Source organism: Phyllobates terribilis, unplaced genomic scaffold (genome assembly GCF_046119375.1).
Source record: "Phyllobates terribilis strain yellow unplaced genomic scaffold, ASM4611937v1 Scaffold_4__5_contigs__length_816908805, whole genome shotgun sequence".
NCBI lineage: Eukaryota > Metazoa > Chordata > Amphibia > Anura > Dendrobatidae > Phyllobates > Phyllobates terribilis.
This window is the reverse complement of record NW_027362764.1, coordinates 616,690,862-616,713,492: the sequence shown is the minus strand read 5'-3', so window position 1 is coordinate 616,713,492 and position 22,631 is coordinate 616,690,862.

Below are 22,631 nucleotides of genomic sequence, written 5' to 3'. Positions count from 1 at the left end.
CCCTTGAGCCCCGGGGCCCAGGAGAAGTCCGCCTTTATCACCCCCTTCGTATTGTATGAATCCACAGTCATGCCTTTTGGCATGAAAAATGCCCCTGCCACGTTCCAGCGAATGGTCAACCACCTGCTCCAGGGACTGGAGAGGTACGCAGTGGCGTACCTGGATGACATTGCCATCTTCAGTCCCACCTGGGAGGATCACCTCGAGCATCTGCAGCAGGTGCTCGGGCGCATTCACCAGGCGGGCTTGACCATTAAGCCAGGAAAGTGCCAGATGGGCATGAACGAGGTCCACTACCTGGGGCACCGGGTAGGTGGGGGTACTCTGAAGCCAGAGCCTGGGAAGGTGGATGCTATCGTGTCCTGGCCCACCCCTAGGACCAAGAAGCAGGTGCAGTCCTTCTTGGGCACCGCAGGGTACTATAGACACTTTGTACAAGACTATAGTAGCCTTGCGAAGCCCTTGACAGACCTCACCAGGAGGAGCCTACCCCATTCAGTCAAATGGACAGAGGAATGCGAGGTGGCCTTTCGGGCTTTCTGTTAGAACTCTCCTGTTAGGTTTTTTCTAGTTTGCTGGTCACATGACCATTTTTGCCTATTTAGTCCGGCTCCAGCCTCCTGGCCTTGCTGGACTTCATTGTATTTTCTACTCTTGAGCTAGCTTGGTACTCTGTTACCTTTCTCTGTTAGTTTTGCTAGGTCTTCTGACCTCTATGTTCTATGTTGTGTGTTTGTCTTTTACTGCTACAATTTCTGCTAGGAGGTGTCCAACTTTATCACAGTCCCTAGTTCTTGTAGGGATCCCTCCCTTGCATCTATAGGTCTTCGAACAGACTAGCCGAGGACTTTAGCGGGTCTGATCGCAGGATCAGGTTCCCCGTTACATCGTAGGGATCCAGTTTAGTTCTATTGTAGGGACAGATCTCCTGTCTTTCCTTAGTGCTTGTAGCAGATCATAACAGTAAGTCCAGCCCAAAAAATTTCTCTAAGGAAAGACCTCCAGTTTCCATCATGGTCTCGGTTCAAGATTTTGCTCAACGCTTGCAGGGACTCTCTCTGGAGGTGGCCGAGCTCCAACAACACGTGAGTAGCTGTTCTGGAGCACATTTTGTGGAGCCAAAGGTACGTCTGCCTGATCTATTTTTTGGTAAACAACAAGATTTTTTTTCTTTTAAAAATGCTTGTTTATTGTATTTTCGTTTAAGACCTGGATCCTCTGGTGATGAATCACAGCGCATAGGGTTCATAATGTCACTTTTGCGCAAGGATCCTCAGGGATGGGCTTTTTCTCTCCAACCTAGTGATCCGTGCTTTAGATCAGTGGATAGTTTTTTTTCTGCTTTGGGTTTGTTGTACGATGATCCTGATCGTATCTCATCTGCTGAGTCTGAATTGAGACGTTTGAGGCAGGGATCAGGTAATGTGGAAAAATATTGTTCTCACTTCCGTCGGTGGTCTGCCCAGGTGGGGTGGAACGATTCAGCTTTGAAAAGTTTGTTTCTTGCGGGGCTAGGTGAAAGGGTTAAAGATTTGCTGATTGCTTATCCCACACCAGGGAACTTGCAGGAGGCTATGCAATTAGCTATATGGGTGGACAGGAGACTGCGTGCTAGGGTTAATGAGAGCAAATCCTCTGCTATGTCAGCTCCGAATCTTGAGAGGGTCTGTGCTGACAAAGGAGAGCCGATGGAGATTGGGACGATGACACCCCGCTCTCAGGAAAAAGACTGCAGGCTTTCTGAAGGTTTGTGCTTCTATTGCGGAAATTCTGGTCATTTTATTAAGAACTGTGTGCTTCGTATGAACAAAGAAAAAAAAATGGTCAGTTATGCATGTATAGCCTGTTTAAATACTAAGGGAGTATTCCTATCTGCTACTACCGCTGCTCAGGAAGAATTAATTGAATTTCGGGTATTTGTGGATTGTGGTTCTACTCTGAATGTGATTGATGGGGGATTCTTGGAAAAACTTACATTAAAACCTAAACCTTTGTCATCCCCTATTGCTGTGGTTTCTGTTGATGGCTCTCCCTTGAAGAGTGTTACTCACAAGGTCTGTGAGTTTCCCCTCACTATTAATGGTGTTCATCAAGAGAATTTGGATTTGGTAGTATTGAATAATTTGCCTTCTCCAGTAATATTGAGGTTGCCCTGGTTAAAATTGCATAATCCTGTACTGGATTGGTCTACCAATGAAATTAAGTCCTGGAGCCCTAAATGTTATGACAAGTGTTGTAACGAAACGTATTGCTGCGGTGGAAAAAGGGGAATTACCTGTACCTATTCAGGATTTTTGGAGAGTTTTTTCTGAGGAGGAGTCACAAATTTTGCCTCCCCATAGAGACTATGATTGTACCATTGAATTTGTCCCTGGAGCGACTCTTCCTAAAAGTCGTTTATTTAATCTTACTATTCCTGAGAGAAAGGCTTTGGAGGAATACATACAGACAAGCTTGGCCGCCAGTCACATTAGGCCTTCCAAGTCTCCTGTGGCTGTTGGATTTTTTTTTGTTAAAAAAAAAGATGGCGGTTTACGTCCTTGTCTGGACTTTCGTGAGATTAATAAAATTACTGTACACAATCCTTACCCACTGCTATTGATTCCTGATTTGTTTAACCAGTTAGTGGGGGCCAAGTGGTTCTCTAAAATTGATCTCCGGGGGGCATACAATTTGTTGCGCATGAAGGAAGGTGATGAATGGAAGACTGCTTTTAACACTCCTGTGGGTCATTTTGAGAATCTGGTTATGCCTTTTGGTCTTACCAATGCTCCAGCATTTTTTCAGAATCTTATTAATGACATCCTTAGACCTTTGATCGGCAAAAATGTGGTTGTGTATTTGGATGACATTCTGATTTATTCGCCTGATCTGGAGTCTCATTGGCGGAGCATACTGTTACAACTCTCCTGTTAGGTTTTTTTTAGTTTGCTGGTCACATGACCAGTTTTGCCTATTTAATCCGGCTCCGCCCCCCTGGCATTGCTGGACTTCATTTGTATTTACTACTGTTGAGCTAGCTTGGTGCTCTGTTGCCGTTCTCTGTTAGTTTTGCTAGGTCTTCTGACCTCTTTACTTTTTGTTGTGTGTTTGTCTTTGACTGCTACGATTTCTGCTAGGAGGTGTCCAACTTTTCCCAGTCCCTAGTTCTTGTAGCGATTCCTCCCTCACATCTATAGGTCTTCGTACAGACTAGCCGAGGACTTTAGCGGGTCTGATCGCAGGATCAGGTTCCCCGTTACATCGTAGGGATCTAGTTTAGTTCTATTGTAGGGACAGATCTCCTGTCTTTCCTTAGTCTCTGTAGCAGATCATAACAGTAAGTCCAGCCTTAAAAAAAAATAAATAAAAAATTTCTCTAAGGAAAGACCTCCAGTTTTCCATCATGGTCTCGGTGCAAGATTTGGCTCAACGCTTGCAGGGACTCTCTCTGGAGGTGGCCAAGCTCCAACAACACGTGAGTAGCTGTTCTGGAGCGCATTTTGTGGAACCAAAGGTACGTCTGCCTGATCTATTTTTTGGTGAACAACAAGATTTTTTTTCTTTTAAAATTGCTTGTCTATTATATTTTCGTTTGAGACCCGGATCCTCTGGTGATGAATCACAGCGCATAGGGTTCATAATGTCACTTTTGCGCAAAGATCCTCAGGGATGGGCCTTCTCTCTCCAACCTAGTGATCCGTGCTTTAGATCAGTGGATAGTTTTTTTTCTGCTTTGGGTTTATTGTACGATGATCCTGATCATCTCTCATCTGCTGAGTCTGAATTAAGACGTTTGAGGCAGGGATCAGGTAATGTGGAAAAATATTGTTCTCACTTCCGTCGGTGGTCTGCCCAGGTGGGGTGGAACGATTCAGCTTTGAAAAGCTTGTTTCTTGCAGGACTAGGTGAAAGGGTTAAGGATTTACTGATTGCTTATCCCACACCTGGAAACTTGCAGGAGGCAATGCAATTAGCTATACGGGTGGACAGGAGACTGCGTGCAAGGGTTAATGAGAGCAAATCCTCTGCTATGTCAGCTTCGAGTCCTGAGAGGTTCAGTGCTGACAATGGTGAGCCGATGGAAATTGGGGCGATGACACCCCGCTCTCAGGAAAAAGACCGCCGACTTTCTGAAGGCTTGTGTTTATATTGCGGAAATTCTGGTCATTTTATTAAGAGCTGTGTGCTTCGTATGAAGAAAGAAAAAAAAATGGTCAGTCATGCCCGTATTGCCTGTTTAAATTCTAAGGGAGTATTCCTATCTGCCACTACTGCTGCTCAGGATGAATTAATTGAATTTCGGGTATTTGTGGATTGTGGATCTACTCTGAATGTGATTGATGGGGGATTCTTGGAAAAACTTAGATTAGAACCTAAAACTTTGTCATCCCCTATTGCTGTGGTTTCTGTCGATGGCTCTCCCTTGAAGAGTGTTACTCACAAGGTCTGTGAATTTCCCCTCACTATTAATGGTATTCATCAAGAGAATTTGGATTTGGTGGTATTGGATAATTTGCCTTCTCCAGTAATATTGGGGTTACCCTGGTTAAAATTGCTCAATCCTGTACTGGATTGGTCTACCAATGAAATTAAGTCCTGGAGCCCTAAGTGTTATGACAAGTGTTGTAACGGGCGCATTGCTGCTGTGGATAGAGGGGAATTGCCTGTACCTATTCAGGATTTTTGGAGAGTTTTTTCTGAGGAGGAGTCGCAGGTTTTGCCTCCCCATAGAGACTATGATTGTACCATTGAATTTGTCCCTGGAGCGACTCTTCCTAAAAGTCGTTTATTTAATCTTACTATTCCTGAGAGAAAGGCTTTGGAGGAATACATACAGACAAGCTTGGCCGCTGGTCACATTAGGCCTTCCAAGTCTCCTGTGGCTGTTGGATTTTTTTTTGTAAAAAAAAAAGATGGCGGTTTACGTCCTTGTCTGGACTTTCGTGAGATTAATAAAATTACTGTACGCAATCCTTACCCACTGCCATTGATTCCTGATTTATTTAACCAGTTAGTGGGGGCCAAGTGGTTCTCTAAAATTGATCTCCGGGGGGCATACAATTTGTTGCGCATGAAGGAGGGTGATGAATGGAAGACTGCTTTTAACACTCCTGTGGGTCATTTTGAGAATCTGGTTATGCCTTTTGGTCTCACCAATGCTCCAGCATTTTTTCAGAATCTTATTAACGATATCCTTAGACCTTTAATCGGCAAAAATGTGGTTGTGTATTTGGATGACATTTTGATTTATTCGCCTGATCTGGAGTCTCATTGGCGGAGCGTACATGAGGTATTACAGTTATTAATGGACAATTCGCTTTTTGCTAAGCTGGAGAAATGTGAGTTCGCTGTACAGAGAATTAGTTTTTTGGGCTACATTATCTCCAGTGAAGGTTTTGAGATGGACCCGGTTAAAGTTCAAGCTGTGCAGGAATGGCCTAGGACTATTGGTTTGAAATCGATACAGAGGTTTTTGGGTTTCGCCAATTATTACAGAAAATTCCTAAAAAATTTTTCTATTATTGTCAAACCGCTGACCGATCTCACCAGGAAAGGTGCTAATGCGGTTCAGTGGACTTCTGAGGCCATTGAAGCTTTTGTGTTTTTAAAGGAGAGGTTCACCTCTGCTCCCATCCTTATGCAGCCTGATGTGACTAAGCCGTTTTTGGTTGAGGTTGATGCTTCTTCGGTGGGGTTTGGTGCGGTGTTGTCTCAGGAAAACAAGGATGGAGTACATCCCTGTGTCTTTTTTTCAAAAAAATTTTCCGAGACTGAACTTAATTACGATATTGGTAATCGGGAATTGCTGGCGATTAAACTCGCATTTGAACACTGGCGTCACCTCTTGGAAAGTGCTGATTTTCCCATTCAGGTTTTCACTGATCATAAAAATCTGATCTATCTTGATGTTGCCAAGCGCTTGAATGCCCTTCAGGCTAGGTGGGCACTTTTTTTCTCGCGGTTTAATTTTTCCGTTACTTACATCCCGGGTACCAAGAATGTTAAAGCGGATGCTTTGTCTCGCAGCTTTTCTCCCATGGTCGGTGTTGAGGAGGAAGCGGAGACCATTTTACAAGAAGGTGTTGTGATTGCTGCTTTGGACTCCGTTTTGGAGGATGAGATTCTTAAAGCACAGGAGAATGCCCCATCTAACACTCCCCATGGGAGGTTGTTTGTGCCTAGGACCTTTAGGAGAGATTTGTTTGTTGAGTGTCATGAGTCTCGGTTGGCAGGTCATCCAGGAATTTCTGAGACCAATAGACTTGTGGGTCGCAGTTTTTGGTGGCCTGGATGGCAGAAGGAAGTCATTAAGTGGGTGCGCCAATGTACTGTGTGTGCTAGATCCAAGTCTTCGCATGCTCCTGCTGCGGGGTTGCTTTGCCCTCTGGAGGTTCCTAGTGCACCTTGGACACATCTGGCTATGGACTTTATTACTGACCTTCCTCCCTCTGAAGGTTTCACGGTCATCTGGGTGGTTGTGGACCGTTTTAGCAAGATGTGTCACTTGGTTCCCTTTATCAAACTGCCTTGCGCTAAGACACTCGCTAAGGCCTTTGTCAAGGAGATTGTCAGACTACATGGTGTTCCTACTGACTTTGTTTCTGATAGGGGACCTCAGTTCGTGGCTCGTTTTTGGCGTGCCTTTTGTGACAGGTTGGGAGTCCATTTGTCGTTTTCATCCGGATATCATCCTGAGTCTAATGGCCAGACAGAAAGGAAGAACCAGGATGTTGAGCAGTTCTTGCGTTGTTTTGTGGCAGACAATCAAGAGGGGTGGTCTGAGTTTCTGCCACTTGCTGAATTTGCTCATAACAACCATACATCCTCTTCTGCTGGGTGTTCGCCTTTTTTTGTTGTACTGGGAGACATCCGTCTTTTGGGTCATTCTCCAAATTGGTATCGGCTGTGCCTGAGGAGGAGAGTTTTTCCGGTGATTTAGAGAGAGTTTGGACGGATGTGCATGATAATCTTCAGGAGGCTAACAAAAAATCTAAGAGGTACTTTGATAGGAAACAGCAAGAGGTTTCGTTTGCTATTGGTGACATGGTTTGGTTGTCCTCTAAGAATCTGCGATTGAGGATTCCTTCGAAAAAATTGGGTCCCAAGTTTGTAGGGCCCTTTAAGGTGCTTCAGATAGTTAACCAATCTGCTGTTAGGTTGGAGGTTCCTACCTCCTGGAAGATTAATCCGGTGTTTCATGTTTCTCTGTTGAAAAAAGCTGATGTGTCAGTTGGTGACGCCTCTGCCACTGTTCCTCCGGTGGTGGAGGACGGGGAATATGAAATTTCCCGTATCCTAAATTCTAGACGGTATAGAGGGAGTTTGCAGTATCTCGTCGCTTGGAAGGGTTTCGGACCCGAGGATAACTCATGGGTGAGGGCGGATGATGTTTCTGCTTCCAGACTTGTCAGAGCGTTTCACAGGAGGTTTCCTGATAAGCCCGGTCCGAGGGGATCCGGAGGATCCTCTTAGAAGAGGGGGTACTGTTAGAACTCTCCTGTTAGGTTTTTTCTAGTTTGCTGGCCACATGACCATTTTTGCCTATTTAGTCCGGCTCCGCCCTCCTGGCCTTGCTGGACTTCATTGTATTTTCTACTCTTGAGCTAGCTTGGTACTCTGTTAGCTTTCTCTGTTAGTTTTGCTAGGTCTTCTGACCTCTATGTTCTATGTTGTGTGTTTGTCTTTTACTGCTACAATTTCTGCTAGGAGGTGTCCAACTTTATCCCAGTCCCTAGTTCTTGTAGGGATCCCTCCCTTGCATCTATAGGTCTTCGTACAGACTAGCCGAGGACTTTAGCGGGTCTGATCGCAGGATCAGGTTCCCCGTTACATCGTAGGGATCCAGTTTAGTTCTATTGTAGGGACAGATCTCCTGTCTTTCCTTAGTGCTTGTAGCAGATCATAACACTTTGAAGACTGCCCTGAGCAGCTCTCCTGTGCTAAAGGCGGTCGACTGCACACGGCCACTCTTTGTACAAACCGACGCCAGTGAGTTTGGCCTTGGTGCTGCACCACAAAGGCAGCGAGCATGGCAATGCCGATGGGTTGTCCCGGCGAGGGGAGCCTCCAGAGATACGCCTGGAGGAGTACAAGAAGGTCCTACCTCCATAGCGCAGTCTGAAAAGGGGGAGGTGTCAGGCAAAATGTATTTTTGTCCTAGTTTTAAAAAATGAGAGATGGCCTAAATTTCCACCCCCTGTCCATTTGTAAGACATAGAACTCAGTGCTTTCCCCCACATCAAGAATTTTTATTACCGCCATAAAATCTCAGCGAAGAGCAAACCTTCTAGTCTAAACTGGTCTTTCCCTCCAAAATCCTATTGTTTAAAAGTTTGTACAGTTAATGTAGAATTTAATAAGGCACATGACTGTCACAAACCCAGGGACCACATTTTTGGAATGCTCACCTTTTTCCGGTTACAATGGTATATCTTGCATGGCTGGGAAACCGCCGGAAACCCGGGAAATGGTTTCTAAAGCTTCTGAGCGTCATAGAGATATCATATTTGATATCCATCTGCATGAATATTAGTGACGGCAAACATGATGTCTCCATCTTGGATGTGGGCCCCCCCCACACCAAGATATGAAAGATGAAAGATTTCTATGTCTTATGCAGCTGGGTGGGTTCACAAAACCGGGCCCTTTTGTGAGGTAAGCGATATGGGTGTCTCCTGGTGTTTTGGCCCCTTACTAAAAACCAGAACGGCCATAAACCAGCAGATTCTTGCCAGGGACGTCAGACGCATGCACACCCCGCTGCGTGGAAGAATCACATCTAATTTCCGGGGAGCCGTCCCCTCCACAGAATCTGAGACCATCACCTCATGGCGCAGGTTTTGCTATTACTTATCCCTTTTATTTTAATAACTGTTTTATGCATATATGTAAATTGTTTCCTTTACAATAGCTTGTATATCTTTTGTAAACACTGCCCACTTTCGGGAGTAAATCATTATTATTTACCAGCTTCGTTCTTTTTGCCCTATGTTGAGCAAACACGTTCCTCACCCGCTAATTCACGTTGCCTAACGGGTACCCGATCCACCTGTTAAGAGATCTGTGGTGGCAGTCTACCAGTATTTATGTGATATTGTGGTTGAGGGTGGCTGGACGGAGGTATATATACGTTCCTGGAAGGAACTGGTGGTATATATACGTCCTGTCACATCACGTGCCACAATAGTCGACATAAATTAGCCTCGGTCAATACCGTGTTTGACCAGCAGGATAAGCAGGCGCCAGAGGGCTGCAAGGTCTGACCAAGTGTGTTTTCCGGACACAGTGTATCTAAGATGATGTCTGTTGCAAGAGTTTCATCACTCTATCTTGAGTGGTCACCCCGGGGTCACTGCTACACAGAAGGCTATATGTAGACTCCTTTGGTGGCCATCCATGCTTAATGACATTAAAAGTTTTGTATCTGCGAGTATGGTTTGCGCACGTGCTAAAGTTTGTCATAGCAGGCTGGGGAATTGGCTCCTTTGCCTATTCCAGAAAGACTGTTGACTAATTTGTCCATGGATTTCATAACCAATTTGCCTTTGTCTTGTGGGAAAACCATTAATTGGGTGGTGGTTGACCGATTCAGTAAACAAGCTCATTTTGTTCCGTTATCAGGGTTACCTAATGCTGAGACGTTTTCCCGGTTATTTATCAATCATGTGATTGCATGGCATTCCTTTGAACACTGTATCCGAAAGGGATGTGCAGTTTGTCTCCAAATTCTGGAGAGCGTTTTGTAAAAGATTAGGGATTGATCTGTCATTTTCCTCTGCTTACCATCCTCAAACTAACGGTCAGACAGAGAGGACCAATCAGTCATTGGTTCAAATTCTTAGATGCTTCATTGTGGCTCAGCAGGAGGACTGGTCCTCATTCTTACCTCTTGCAGAGTTCGCCTTTAACAGTCGGGTTAACCAGTCTGCTGGAACCTTGCCTTTTTTAAGCAATTATGGTTTTCATCCTTATTTTGGTGAATTCTCGAGAATGAGTTCTGGTTGTCCAGGAGTAGAGGTTGTCATACAGAAACTTGGAGATGTCTGGAAGGAGGTTCAGAAGAATATTGGGGTGGCCCAGCAGGAAAAGTTCAGGGGGCCCCATATTCAAAATTGGTGATAAGGTATGGCTTTCTTCCAAAAATATTAAATTGACAGTGCCATCAGCTAAGCTGGGTCCTAAGTTTATTAGTCCATATGGGATTTTATCACATAGTCATAAGTATTCAGACCCTTTGCTCAGTATTGAGTAGAAGCACCCTTTTGAGCTAGTGCAGCCATGAGTCTTCTTGGGAATGATGCAACAAGTATTTCACACCTGGATTTGGGGATCCTCTGCCATTCTTCCTTGCAGATCCTCTCCAGTTCTGTCAGGTTGGATGGTGAACATTGGTGGACAACCATTTTAAGGTCTCTCCAGAGATGCTCAATTGGGTTTAGGTCAGGGCTCTGGCTGGGCCAGTCAAGAATGGTCACAGAGTTGTTCTGAAGCCACTCCTTTGTTATTTTACCTGTGTGCTTAGGGTCATTGTCTTGTTGGAATGTGAACCTTCGGCCAAGTCTTGAGGTCCAGAGCACTCTGGAAGAGGTTTTCATCCAGGATATCTCTGTACTTGGCCGCATTCATGTTTCCTTCAATTGCAACCAGTCGTCTTGTCCCTGCAGCTGAAAACACCGGCATGGCATGATGGTGCCACTACCATGTTTCACTGTTGGGATTGTATTGGGCAGGTGATGAGCAGTGCCTGGTTTTCTCCACACATACCGCTAAGAATTATCACCAAAAAGTTCTTTCTTCGTCTCATCAGACCAGAGAATCTTATTTATCATAGTCTGGGAGTCCTTCATGTGTTTTGAGCAAACTCTATGCAGGCTTTCATATGTCCTGCACTGAGGAGAGGCTTCCGTTCGGCCACTCTGCCATAAAGGCCCGACTGGTGGAGGGCTGCAGTGATAGTTGACTTTGTGGAACTTTCTCCCATCTCCCTACTGCATCTCTGGAGCTCAGCCACAGTGATCTTGGGGTTCTTCTTTACCTCTCACCAAGGCTCTTCTCCCATGATTGCTCAGTTTGACTGGATGGCCAGGTCTAGGAAGACCTCTGGTGGTCCAAAACATCTTCCATTTAAGGATTATGGAGGCCATTGTGCTCTTAGGAACCTTGAGTAATGCAGAAATTATTTTGTAACCTTGGTCAGATCTGTGCCTTGCCACAATTCTGTCTCTGAGCTCCTTGGGCAGTTCCTTTGAGCTCATGATTCTCATTTGGTCTGACATGCACTGTGAGCTGTGAGGTCTTATATAGACAGGTGTGTGCTTTCCAAATCAAGTCCTATCAGTTTAATTAAACACAGCTGGACTCCAATGAAGGAGTAGAACCATCTCAAGGAGGATCACAAGGAAATGGACAACAGGTGACTTAAATATGAGTGTCTGAGCAAAGGGTCTGAATACTTATGACCATGTGATATTTCAGTTTTTCTTTTTTTAATAAATTTGCAAAAATTTCTACATTTCTATTTTTTTCAGTCCAGATGGGGTGCAGAATGTTCTTTAATGAGAGAAAAAAATGAACTTTTTAGAATTTACCAAATGGCTGCAATCTAACAAAGAGTGAAAAATTTAAAGGGGTCTGAATACTTTCTGTACCCACTGTATTCCATAAATCTCTGCAAAAAGAGTTTGTCCCTTCCATTTTTTCTCCTTCAATTGTACCTCCACCAGTTTCCATCAATGACAGCTTGGAGTTTGAAGTGTAAACGATTGTTGATTCTCGAAAAGTCCATAATTCCCTCCAGTACCTCATTCATTGGAGAGGCTACTGACCAGAAGAGGGATCCTGGGTCTCTGCTCGAGCTGTGAATGCCGATCGTCTGGTCACGACCTTCCATCACAGGTTTCCTGGGAAACCTGGGGGTCCGGAGGCCCCTCCTTGAAGAGGGGGTACTGTCACGATTCCTGCACTCAGTGAGGGACTGGTATGATGTCCTGTGGAAACTGGTTCATGCTGTGTTTTGATGGGCAGCTTGGCTGTCCAATCCTGTGAATGGCAAGCCGGACTGCCCGTGCTTTTATTGGCAGCTCGGCTGTTCAATCTTTGGCTGTGATGTGCGGGACTTTCTCCAGGTGTTCTGGAAGTTGCCCAAGCTATTTAACTGAGCTGACTGCCCCTGTTCCCTGCCAGACATAGTTTTTGCTTCCTGGTGAGTGTTTGCCTCATTCTGTTGTTCTGAGTTCTGATCTTCTGCTGCCTGACCCTTTGGACTGTGTTCTGACTATCCCCTTCTCTTGTCCTTTGGCTTTGTTCCGCTTTCTCTTGGTATTGACCCTGGACTGTGACCTGACTTTTGACACCTCTGTCTGTTCCTTTGATATCTATGTGCTCCCTTGGTATTGAACGTCTATCTGCCTCACAGTCTGTCCATGAGCAGCGACTAGCGCCACACTATGGACAGTTTTGGCCAAATTCAACAAATTAGTATTCTGCTGTAATTTTTTTTTTTGTAATAACAATAGTATACACTGTGTTGTACAATATGATACAGATATTCTGTGCGCAAATGGCCCAGGATTTTTAAGGACTCATCCCACAATGCTATGTGTCTGAGCAATTGTGGTCCCTGCATACTTTGGTGTGCGTTTTTTTGTGTTTTTGCTAGTTTCAATTATGCCCCATCTTTTTCTTTTTACTATGCTCTCCTGTCTACTGCCAACCATGACCTCAGGCACTTCTGGTGAGACAACCACTTTAAGTGTGAAGAACTTACAATTCCATAAACTCCTTTTCAATGGCTTATGTCAAATCGGTTAATGACCTAATTAGGCTATGTGAAATATACTCACCAGTTGAATTGGATTTTTGAAAAATCCATCTTGGACTACAGCAAAGAGAGGTGGCCATAGAAGATGGGATTAACACTTAGTCTCTAGTTGAACATTGATACAGAAGCTATAAAATTTTAAAGAAACAATATTTCATTATTGTAATTGATTTAAGAACAGACAATAAAAAAATAATTCTAGTAATGATAATAATCCTAGTAATTATATCTCACATAGTATTACTGATAAAATAAGCTGTTGTATTATAGCTTTTCTTAATTAAGTCAATCAAGGAAATATAATAATAATAATTTGAAAACATAATAAACTGGAAAATACAAGATTAATTTTCACCATATATCTCTTACTTTGTTGTCATTAAAGTCACAGATAATAGATAATAAAATAAGTTAAAGGGAACCTATCACCAGGATTTTCCCATATAAAGTAGGGCCAGCACCTGTATGCTCTGTGACAGCATTCTAGAATGCTGTCTATATGTCCCCAATGTGCTCTCCATAAAACAAAAAAATAGCTTTTATTATACTCACCTACGGGGCGGTCAGGTCCGATGGGCGTCGCTGGTCTTGATATGGTGCCTCCTCTCTTCTTGCTTCGTGTGGATGACGCATTCTATGTCGTCCACACAGTGTCCTCGGCATTGCACTCCTGTGCAGGTGCACTTCATTGCCGAGGGAAAAGCAAAGCACAGTAATGTGCATGCGCAGGGAAAGGTCAAAGAGAACTGGTGCATGCGCACTACAGTACCTTGCTCTGACCTAGGCAGGAGCACGATCCTGAGGACACTGTGTGGATGAAGTAGAATGCGTTATCCACATGAAGCAAGAACAGGAGTCGCCGGATCAAGACCAGTGACGGCCATCGGTCCGGACTGCCCTGTAGGGGAGTATAATAAAAGTTATTTTTTGTTTCATAAAGAGTGCATTGTGTACATGAAGACAGCATTCTAGAATGCAGTCACATATTGCATACAGGAGCCGGTCCTACTTTATATGGAAAAAAACTGGTGATAGGTTTCCTTTAAAATGAGCTTCGTTTCATAGCTGACTTAAGTTTCCCACATTGGACTTTTGACGTTATCTTCTATTTCCAAATATAACACATTGAAATGGTTGTCATAAGAACAAAATAATCCAGTAAAGTTAGAATATGTTTTCATTGTTACAGTATACTGGTACTAAACTAAACATTGAATCATATGCCCTTTCCTTGCCGTGTTAAAAGTTCAAAAACTTCTGAAACTTTTTCGGATATGTATTAAAACTTTTATTATGACTTAAGAAAAGGTTAATTATTTCTCAAAGGATTCAGATTAAATATCTTAAGCAAAATGTCTGAGATGTTCACCTGTTGTAAAAACCAATTAATATTTTCCTGATATGTTAATGTATACATATAATATTCATGAAATTCACTTTATTGTAAATGAGCAGGTAATGAGACAATGCATCTGACAGAGACTGAGCATCACTTTAGTATAAAAAAAAGCCTCCTGGTGCATTGAGCTACAGAGCTCGCGGACTTTAATTAATTGTATTTGCGATTGATTAAACGAAGAATAAGTAGGACAAATTTCTGAATAGAGCATGATAGATATTGATTGGACTTTATGGTTTGTCTGATGTGCTGAGTGACTTCAGGCCGATATCTGATGACTATTATTTAATGCACAAGTACAGGGTAACTAAATCTATCTTTGCATGTTAGCAGATTCTTACATTCACTGTAAAGCTATTATTTTAGGATCTGTAAAGCCTATTGTTTTAGGAACCATTCTTCCTAGGATTTAGGGTTTGTCCCCATGGAGTTTTCTGATGTGGATTTTGGATCAAATTCTGTTCCAAATTCCACATAAAAAGCTTCAAATACTCTTTGAATAAGCACACACAATAAGAGGCAAAATGTCAGTTTTTGAGGCATAAAATGTTCAAAATGTAATCACTGAAACAATGAGAATGAAAGAATGAAAAAGTGCCCTTTACACAAAACGTGTAAAAAAAACAAACATAAAAAATTGATCTTATAAAATGGTTTTGTTTGTGTATTTTTCAGTTAGAAAAATCCATAAAAAAACTAAGTGTGAAAATTTGTTTTTGTTTATTTCAAAATGGTTCACATATTTATTAATATGAAACCTCTGCTCTGCATCACAGATACTTCCTTATAACGCTTGACTGATTCATTCATATATTTCTGCTTCTGAATGGTTTATCCAGCACTTTCAGCCGCTTGCACGATCTAATGAGTGGTATCCATTGGCCACTTGTCGTATTTTGAGAACACCTCATTTTTAACTAAAAATGAATAGATTCCGTAAAATAAAATTCAATTCGAATAAGTTTTAAAAATGAAATATTTATTTTACATGTTTTTTATAGTGCCCTATAGTATTCTTTAATTTCCTTTCAGAACCGTTTGAGAAATGTGTTTAGTGATTGTGGACTTTCTCAAAAGAAATACAAATAATTCCAAAAGGCAACATAACAAGCATGTAACAGCAATATCTAGCCAGCAAAAGATGTCTTTATTTATTCAAAATTCAAAAATTGTTGTGTCTTGCCCATCCTAATGAAGAAATTCAATATTTATGGGGATATCTACCTGTTTAGTTATCTACTTCATTAAAATTAATGTAATATCCAATGGGTGCTGTGTTCTCTTTATTATTTAATTTACATTATTCTATATATTAAGATAAGTTGCAATATCTGCTGCTCAGAATGGCAAAAAAATAATCTTCCTAAAAGCTTTTTCAGATGTCGTTTTTTCCCTGTACGAGTTCTGTACATGTTTTTTATGGCTAGAACTTGTAATCATTATAGTTTTTGGGGCTGTTCACATGTCTGTGTATTTTTATTGACTGAGTGGTTCACACAAAATCATAGAGACATGTCTGAATTTGATTTGAGTCTCAGATCAAACTCACCAGTGCAAATCTATGGGTCTGTGGAAACAATTGGGCAGCACTCTGATGTCATCTTAGTGCTGTCCATTTTTCATGGACTGTTTGAAAGGAGAAGCTTGAGAAACCTCCATCAGTTTTTTCCATCTCAGAAAAACTGATGAAACTCTGACTAAACTCTGCCGGTGAAAACTAATGTGGCGCCCCTGAGGGTTCGGTCGCCACAGAGGTACTGCATCTCAACCAGAGGTGTGGTATCTCACTCTCAGGTAAGGAAGGAGTACAGCTCGGGACCCTAACACCTGCATCCAATACATACCCGCAGTGGGGGTAGGGCAAGATTGCTCCTAAGGGAGAGCACAGTCCCGGGTCCCTAGCTGGGGGGCAGGAACTATGTAGTGGGTGTGGGTGGAGAAAGTAGCTTAGGGGAGCACATGAGAGGAAGGTATAAATAGAGAAGCCATCTTGTTAAGCCAGTCAGTCTGAGGAGAGAGAACAGTCTACATTGAGAGGAGTGGAGCAGGGCTCTGCAGGAGCTCTGCTCAGGCAGAGGGCCTGAGGAGAGGCCCAGGACTGAAGGAAGAGGAGAGGGAGCAGGAAGGGCTCCAGGAACGGAAGAAGGGACCCCAGGGGTATGGGCAGTGCTGGAAGCCACCTGTACGCCAGAATCTACCGGGAGGTGGAGGGGTCAGGCCACACAAAGGGGACCGGTCCCTCAACTAGCAGAGAACTTTATGACTCAACTAGAAACCGGAGGCTGCAGTATTTCAAGTCCTGCAGCCAACAGTCCATATCAGTCTCACCTATAGAGGACCCAGGGGACGGAACAGATGTCGCCCGACAAGGCCCGCAGGTAATGGATTGGGACACTTGGTATGAGGTGCAGGGAGACAGCCAGAGAGAGGACACAGAAGGGGGTCCTGCTAAGTACTCCGGAGATATCTGAGGGTGGACTGAACCCCTCCCTGAGTAAGCGCAGCACGACGAGGGAAGTTACTGTGGTACCTGCAACTTGGACTGCAACAACCGTGGGTAAAGACCCTGAGAACTGCACTTCATTGTCTCTGTGATTATTTCTGCGCCATCAAACCCTGCACTACAACGCCCAGCACAACCTATTACATCTACACTGCCCTGGAGCTAAGCTCTACCTGTGGAGAGCCACACCATCCCTGCTGCAGTAACATCAGCTCCAGAGGACCTGCTCCGCAGCGGCGGCTCCCTTAGCCGCATACCACAGGTGGCCTCACGAACATTGTACATAATTCCCCTGTAAATAATAAAACCACTTTTATTGACCGCCCTGGGTCACCGCCACAGTGACATCTCCCCCAGCATCTACCGGCCCGGCACCGGGTACCCCACGGCTCAGGGGGCGCATCACTAACAATGACCAAACTCGGATGAAACTCTGATCAAACACAATGATGAAACTTTTACCTTTTTCTTTTGCGCATGTGAAAAATCACTGACGTCTCAATGTGCACTCAAGCCACGTTCACACGTTCAGTATTTGGTCAGTATTTTACCTCAGTATTTGTAAGTCAAAACTAGGAGTAGGTGAAAAATACAGAAGTGGTGACGTGTTTCTATTATGCTTTTTCTCTGATTGTTCCACACCTGGTTTTGGCTTACAAATACTGATGTAAAATACTGACCAAATACTGAACATGTGAATGTGGCCTAAGTGAAAAAGATCTCAATTAGGGCTCATTCAGATGTCTGATTTTTTTTGGCGTATGAGAAAATTAGACCGATTATTCTGATCAGACTGATCATACTGGGTCAGAATTTGATTAGAGTGTACTATGAGTGTCATACGATTTTCTCATACGTGGAGAATTTTTTTTTTTACAAAAATTCTCCACCTTATTCATTCTGACAGTCTGTGAAAATCGGACTGAATTTGGATGCATCTGTGTGCAGTCTGATTTTTTCACGGACCCATTGACTTGCATTGCCGATTTTGATAAGACCCTCAGATTAAAATCGGACATGTCTCAGTCCGAGGAAAAAAATCGGACATGCGAATGGCCTCATATACTATCAGAGGTACGAGTGCTATCTGTGAAAATGATGGATAGCACTCATATGCAAAAATCAGACGTATGAATGAGCTCTAACTCTAATAGACCAGATAGATATGGACTCAAAACAGTATCTCAAATACTGTACAACAGGTTGGTCTCTCTGCTCCCTAATTTAAGAGGAACTTTCTATTAAACTCACACTGCCGGATCCACTTGCAGCATGAATCAGAGCTTGGCTGCATGACTGCAGACATGCATTTTTTACTCTTAAACCCAGCTGCAGTAAACTTACTTTGAAAAGTGGGCCAGGGACTATAGATGACTAATCCCATGTGATTCATGGCCAGCTTCTCTCCACCTCACTGTAGTTGATGAACAGCTCTACTCTTCTGTCCATTAGACTAATTGAAATGTATGCGGTTGGCTTTCCAAAGCATGTTAGCACTGAAATGTCGCTGCTTTTTCTCGCATACGATGTATGTAAGTGTGAAAGTCCACGCCTCAGAATTTTCCTCTTTAATTTATGTTTTCTGTTATTTGAGAAAAAGTAAAATATTTGCCCAAAAAACCCATACCAGGAGAATCCTAGGTTTTGAAAAAGTATGCCACTAAGCTCATACTGCCAAAAAAAAAACTCACTTTTTTTTCTATCTAGTCTTTTAAACCCTTTTGCTATTGACTATAACCTCTGGTCAGTGTTTTTTTTAAAGGCATTGAACAATAATGAAAACAAAGAAAAATTTGGTAAAATGCTAATTGTAAATCCATTCTTAGTCTAGTCAGTTATGATTAGCATGAAGTCTTTGAACTATGGCCAAAATACAGAAAAACATAAAAATAAAAAAGTGACTACGTTTAGTAAAAACCTGTCATGTGCACAGGCCCATAGATTAATATTCGTTCAAGTGCGATCCAATGTTTTGTCAGATCTCACTCGGACCGAAAATATGGCCATGTGCATGAGCCCTAAAATGTATTCTGTATAGGATACATATTAATTCACTAAACTCCTATTATTGCTGTAACATATGGAAAAATCTTTTAAAGCATTGCATGTGTTGTAGCCATCATATCAGGAAGCATAAAAAAATGTATTAATATTCTACAGAAATAGTGTAGCCAACAAAAGAGTTATCTTCTCTGCATAAAGAAGCCACTCGAGCAAAAGGAATAATTTATTTCAATATCAGTATGGGTTTGAGGCTGCTGTAAGGAGAGCAATACTTTATTCCTTTGTTATGTTGATTGTATTATAACATGGAGGCTCCAAACACATAGTTTAATATACCTGGAATACTAGCTGCACAAGGATTGTACACAAGCCAAACTGGATGAAAAATGTTAGGATGTTAGCTACTTGGGCTAATATTTTTATGAATGGTAGGTGTATCTGCAGCAGACCAGCCCCCATGAAATGTCTAAAAGAAACAATATAGTACTTGGGTACTTTACAATTTAAAAACCAGCTGTTACACATGAAATCATGTTGGCCATTGCTTCTTCTCCTGGCTCCACCATAAATACCCTACCCTTGTAAATTCAAACAAAATTCAAAATGGCGAAACCTCCACTTCCTAACATCTGGCATTAAGGAAAAGCCACCACATTAGATCATTTTTTCTTACCGTTAAAAGATACCCCAAAACAATACATAGTGAAAAATATAACAGCATATATAGTATATCTTAATAATCCAATTATGCCTCACATTGAAATTGGCGTAGTTCAGTGCTTTAGAAAAAGAATGCCCCACCATTCCGCTTCATCTGGGATTGTCTGTAATATATATTGTCATAAACAAAGAAATAAACAGTGCTGTTGTATTTCCTGTGCTGCTTGGGAGATTAGGAGCCCGCAGTGCTGTCATCTTCATCATACATAGTAGTGGCGAGAACTGATTTTTCTTCTACTTAAGCTGCACTGCTGTCCTTCTTTAAGCATTATATGATAATAACACAACATCTTTCTGGATAACCTGTAATAGGAGCAGGGACTGTGTGCACTGGCGCCTTTAAATAACATGTACACACTGACCCTTGTAGGAAAAAATGGTTTCCTCACTCAGGGATTGCAAAAGCACTTCAGATGGACACGAGCAACACTTCAAGTGAACTTTACTCACTAAGACACATCAAGCTTAAAGGGGTTGTCCAGCACCTAGAAAAATTATTTTCTGCTGTCAAAAATGGTTGTGTTCGATTGTTTTTTAGTAAAGTATTTTCATTTTTTGTAACTCTTTATTACAGCATTAGAAATGGAGGTATCTAACAGACACCTATGAATTATTATCATTTGTTCTTAGAGTCAGCCAGCATTAGTTGGTTGCCTCAAAAATTGACACCCCCCTCACTATTAATTCACTGCCTAACGCAAGATTGGAATAGGGAAGAAGTTGGGTACCCCCAGAAATAGATCATCCAATGTGATAGTTTGTGCCTGGTACGGCTGCAAGCCATTGTTTTAGATTGGGAAGTAATCAGCATTTATGGACCTTCCAATGCTGAGGGATAAGTTTGATTGTGTTGGTTTTGCATTGACAGGTTATGAAAATCAAGGCTGTGGAGTCGGTAAGCCAAACCTTCGACTCCAACTCCTCAATTTCCACGACACCGACTCCGCGACTCCGACACCCTTATACATGGCTCATGTTTAAGTGATAAATTTACTGTAGCACAGATTCATCTCAGCTAAAAGTCTAGACCCTTAGAACAGGAATAGAACAGACATTTATAGGACATTTCATAACTTTTCCAAATTCTTGTGGAAACATTTCCAGCACATCCTGCATTGAACTACTGTACCCAATTTATTATATATTTTAGGAGTCAGTCGGTCCATTTTATACCGACTCCAACTCCAACTCCTCCAAAATGGACACCGACTCCGACTCCACAACTCCGACTCCACAGCCCTGCTGAAAATGTGCAGACCAACATAAAACATGAGTAAATAAATAAATTACCATATTTTTCGGATTAAAAGACACAGTCCCCCCCCCATCAAATTTAGGGGGAAAATGGGGTTAGGTTTTATAATCCAAATTGTAGCTGTGGCGGAGCTTAGTGGCTGCGGTGGAGCAGGGTCCCAGGGTCGCTGCTGCTGAAAGCTTCTGGCAGCGGTGGAGGCAGGAGTGGGGGATGGCTGCGGGCCCCGGCAGGTAGGACGAGGTGTTCAGCAGTGCGGGGGCTCCGCCGGAATTTTGTGAAAGCCCCGCAATTTCTATACTATTTTATGCGGTGGACTCCAGGAAAATGGTCGCCGAAGGCAGTGCATGTGCACATGGAGATCTCAGCTCCCGAGATCTCAATTGGGCATGCGTAGCCTCCTGTGGCCATTTTCCCGGAGTCCACCGCATTTGAAAGTATGGAAGGTGCTGGGCTCCAGGCTTTCACAAAATGCCGGTGGAGCCCCCGCACCACCAAACACCCCGTCCTACCGGCCTGGGGCCCACAGCATTGCCCTACTCCTGCTGCCGTTGAACATCTCAGCCTACCAGCCTGGACCCCGCAGCATCTCCTGTCTCCGCAGCATCTCCTGCCTCCGCCAGCAGCAACTCTGCCACCTGGGACCCCCTCTGCACCACTACCATCCCCCAGGTAAGCCATCGTAAAAGCAGATTATAACACGAACGACCATTTTATTAAAAACATTTTTTTCCTATTTTCCTCCTCAAAATTTGGGGTGCGTCTTATAAACTGGTGCATCTTATAACCCACAAAATACGCTAGGTTGTTTCACATGTGAACATTATCCTATGTTAGCTTAAAATGTAACTAGGGGCTCAAGAACGCAAACATTAACTGTTTTTATTCACAAGAAATAAAAATAAATGGCACCAGTATAATGGAATACAGACTGTTTGATTCTACCTAAATTAATAGTTATATTAAATAACTAATTATTTCTTCTTATTATTGTTATTGAATAATAACATGGGCTCCTCTGATTCTACATAACCAAAGCAGGTAAAAATGACAGCAGCAAACTGATACTATCAGGATGGGAAGGTCCCTTCACACCCAAAAACACTAGCCAGCCAACAATCACCCCAGAGGTGGCCTGTCACATTGAATGGTTCAATTCTGAGGGTAACTCGGCTCTTCTCAATACCCGTGTTTATATAATTAGAGAGGTTAGCCAGGATTTTTTTTACTATAGGCTGCTAGAAGGTCACAGGTAAAATACTGGAGGGAGATATGTATCACTGAGGATGTTAGCTTCAGGGATATGAAATGTCACACAAGGTGAGGGAAGCAACAAGTGTACAATGACGGGAAGAGGGGGAAGGGAGCCCAACAACTAGGGAAAGGGGGCGTGGAGACCCCTAGGCAGATCTAATATCACCCTGACTACCCTATCGTCCATATATAGGTTCCGCACCTATCGCCGAGCAGGAATCCTAATCGCTGAGCAGGAAACCTAATCCCTGAATGTCCCTAGAGCTAGGCCCTAGGTAGGGAGGGGACGAAGTGAACACTAGTCAGGCCCCACTGTAACTAAAGACAACAAGGTAAACAAACAAAGGGGATACACTTAGTGTCACGCAAGGTGTAGGAAAGACTAAGTGCAACACAAAGGGAAGGGGGGAAGGGAGCCCAGACTCTAGGGAAAAGGGGAAGTGGAGACCTCCTAGGCTGATCTGATATCACCCTGTCTCCCCTGACAGTTCCTATATTGGTTCCTCACCAATCGCTGCACAGGAACCTAAACCCCGTATTTCCCTAGCGCTTGGCCCTGGATAGGGAAGGGGGGGGTGAGCACTAGTCGATCACCACTAAACACTAAAGACAACAAGGGAGACAGACACGGGGAAAAGTAGCTTAGCTTTATCCGACTTCAGAGAGATAACTCCAAACGTCCTCCTAGCACCACAGA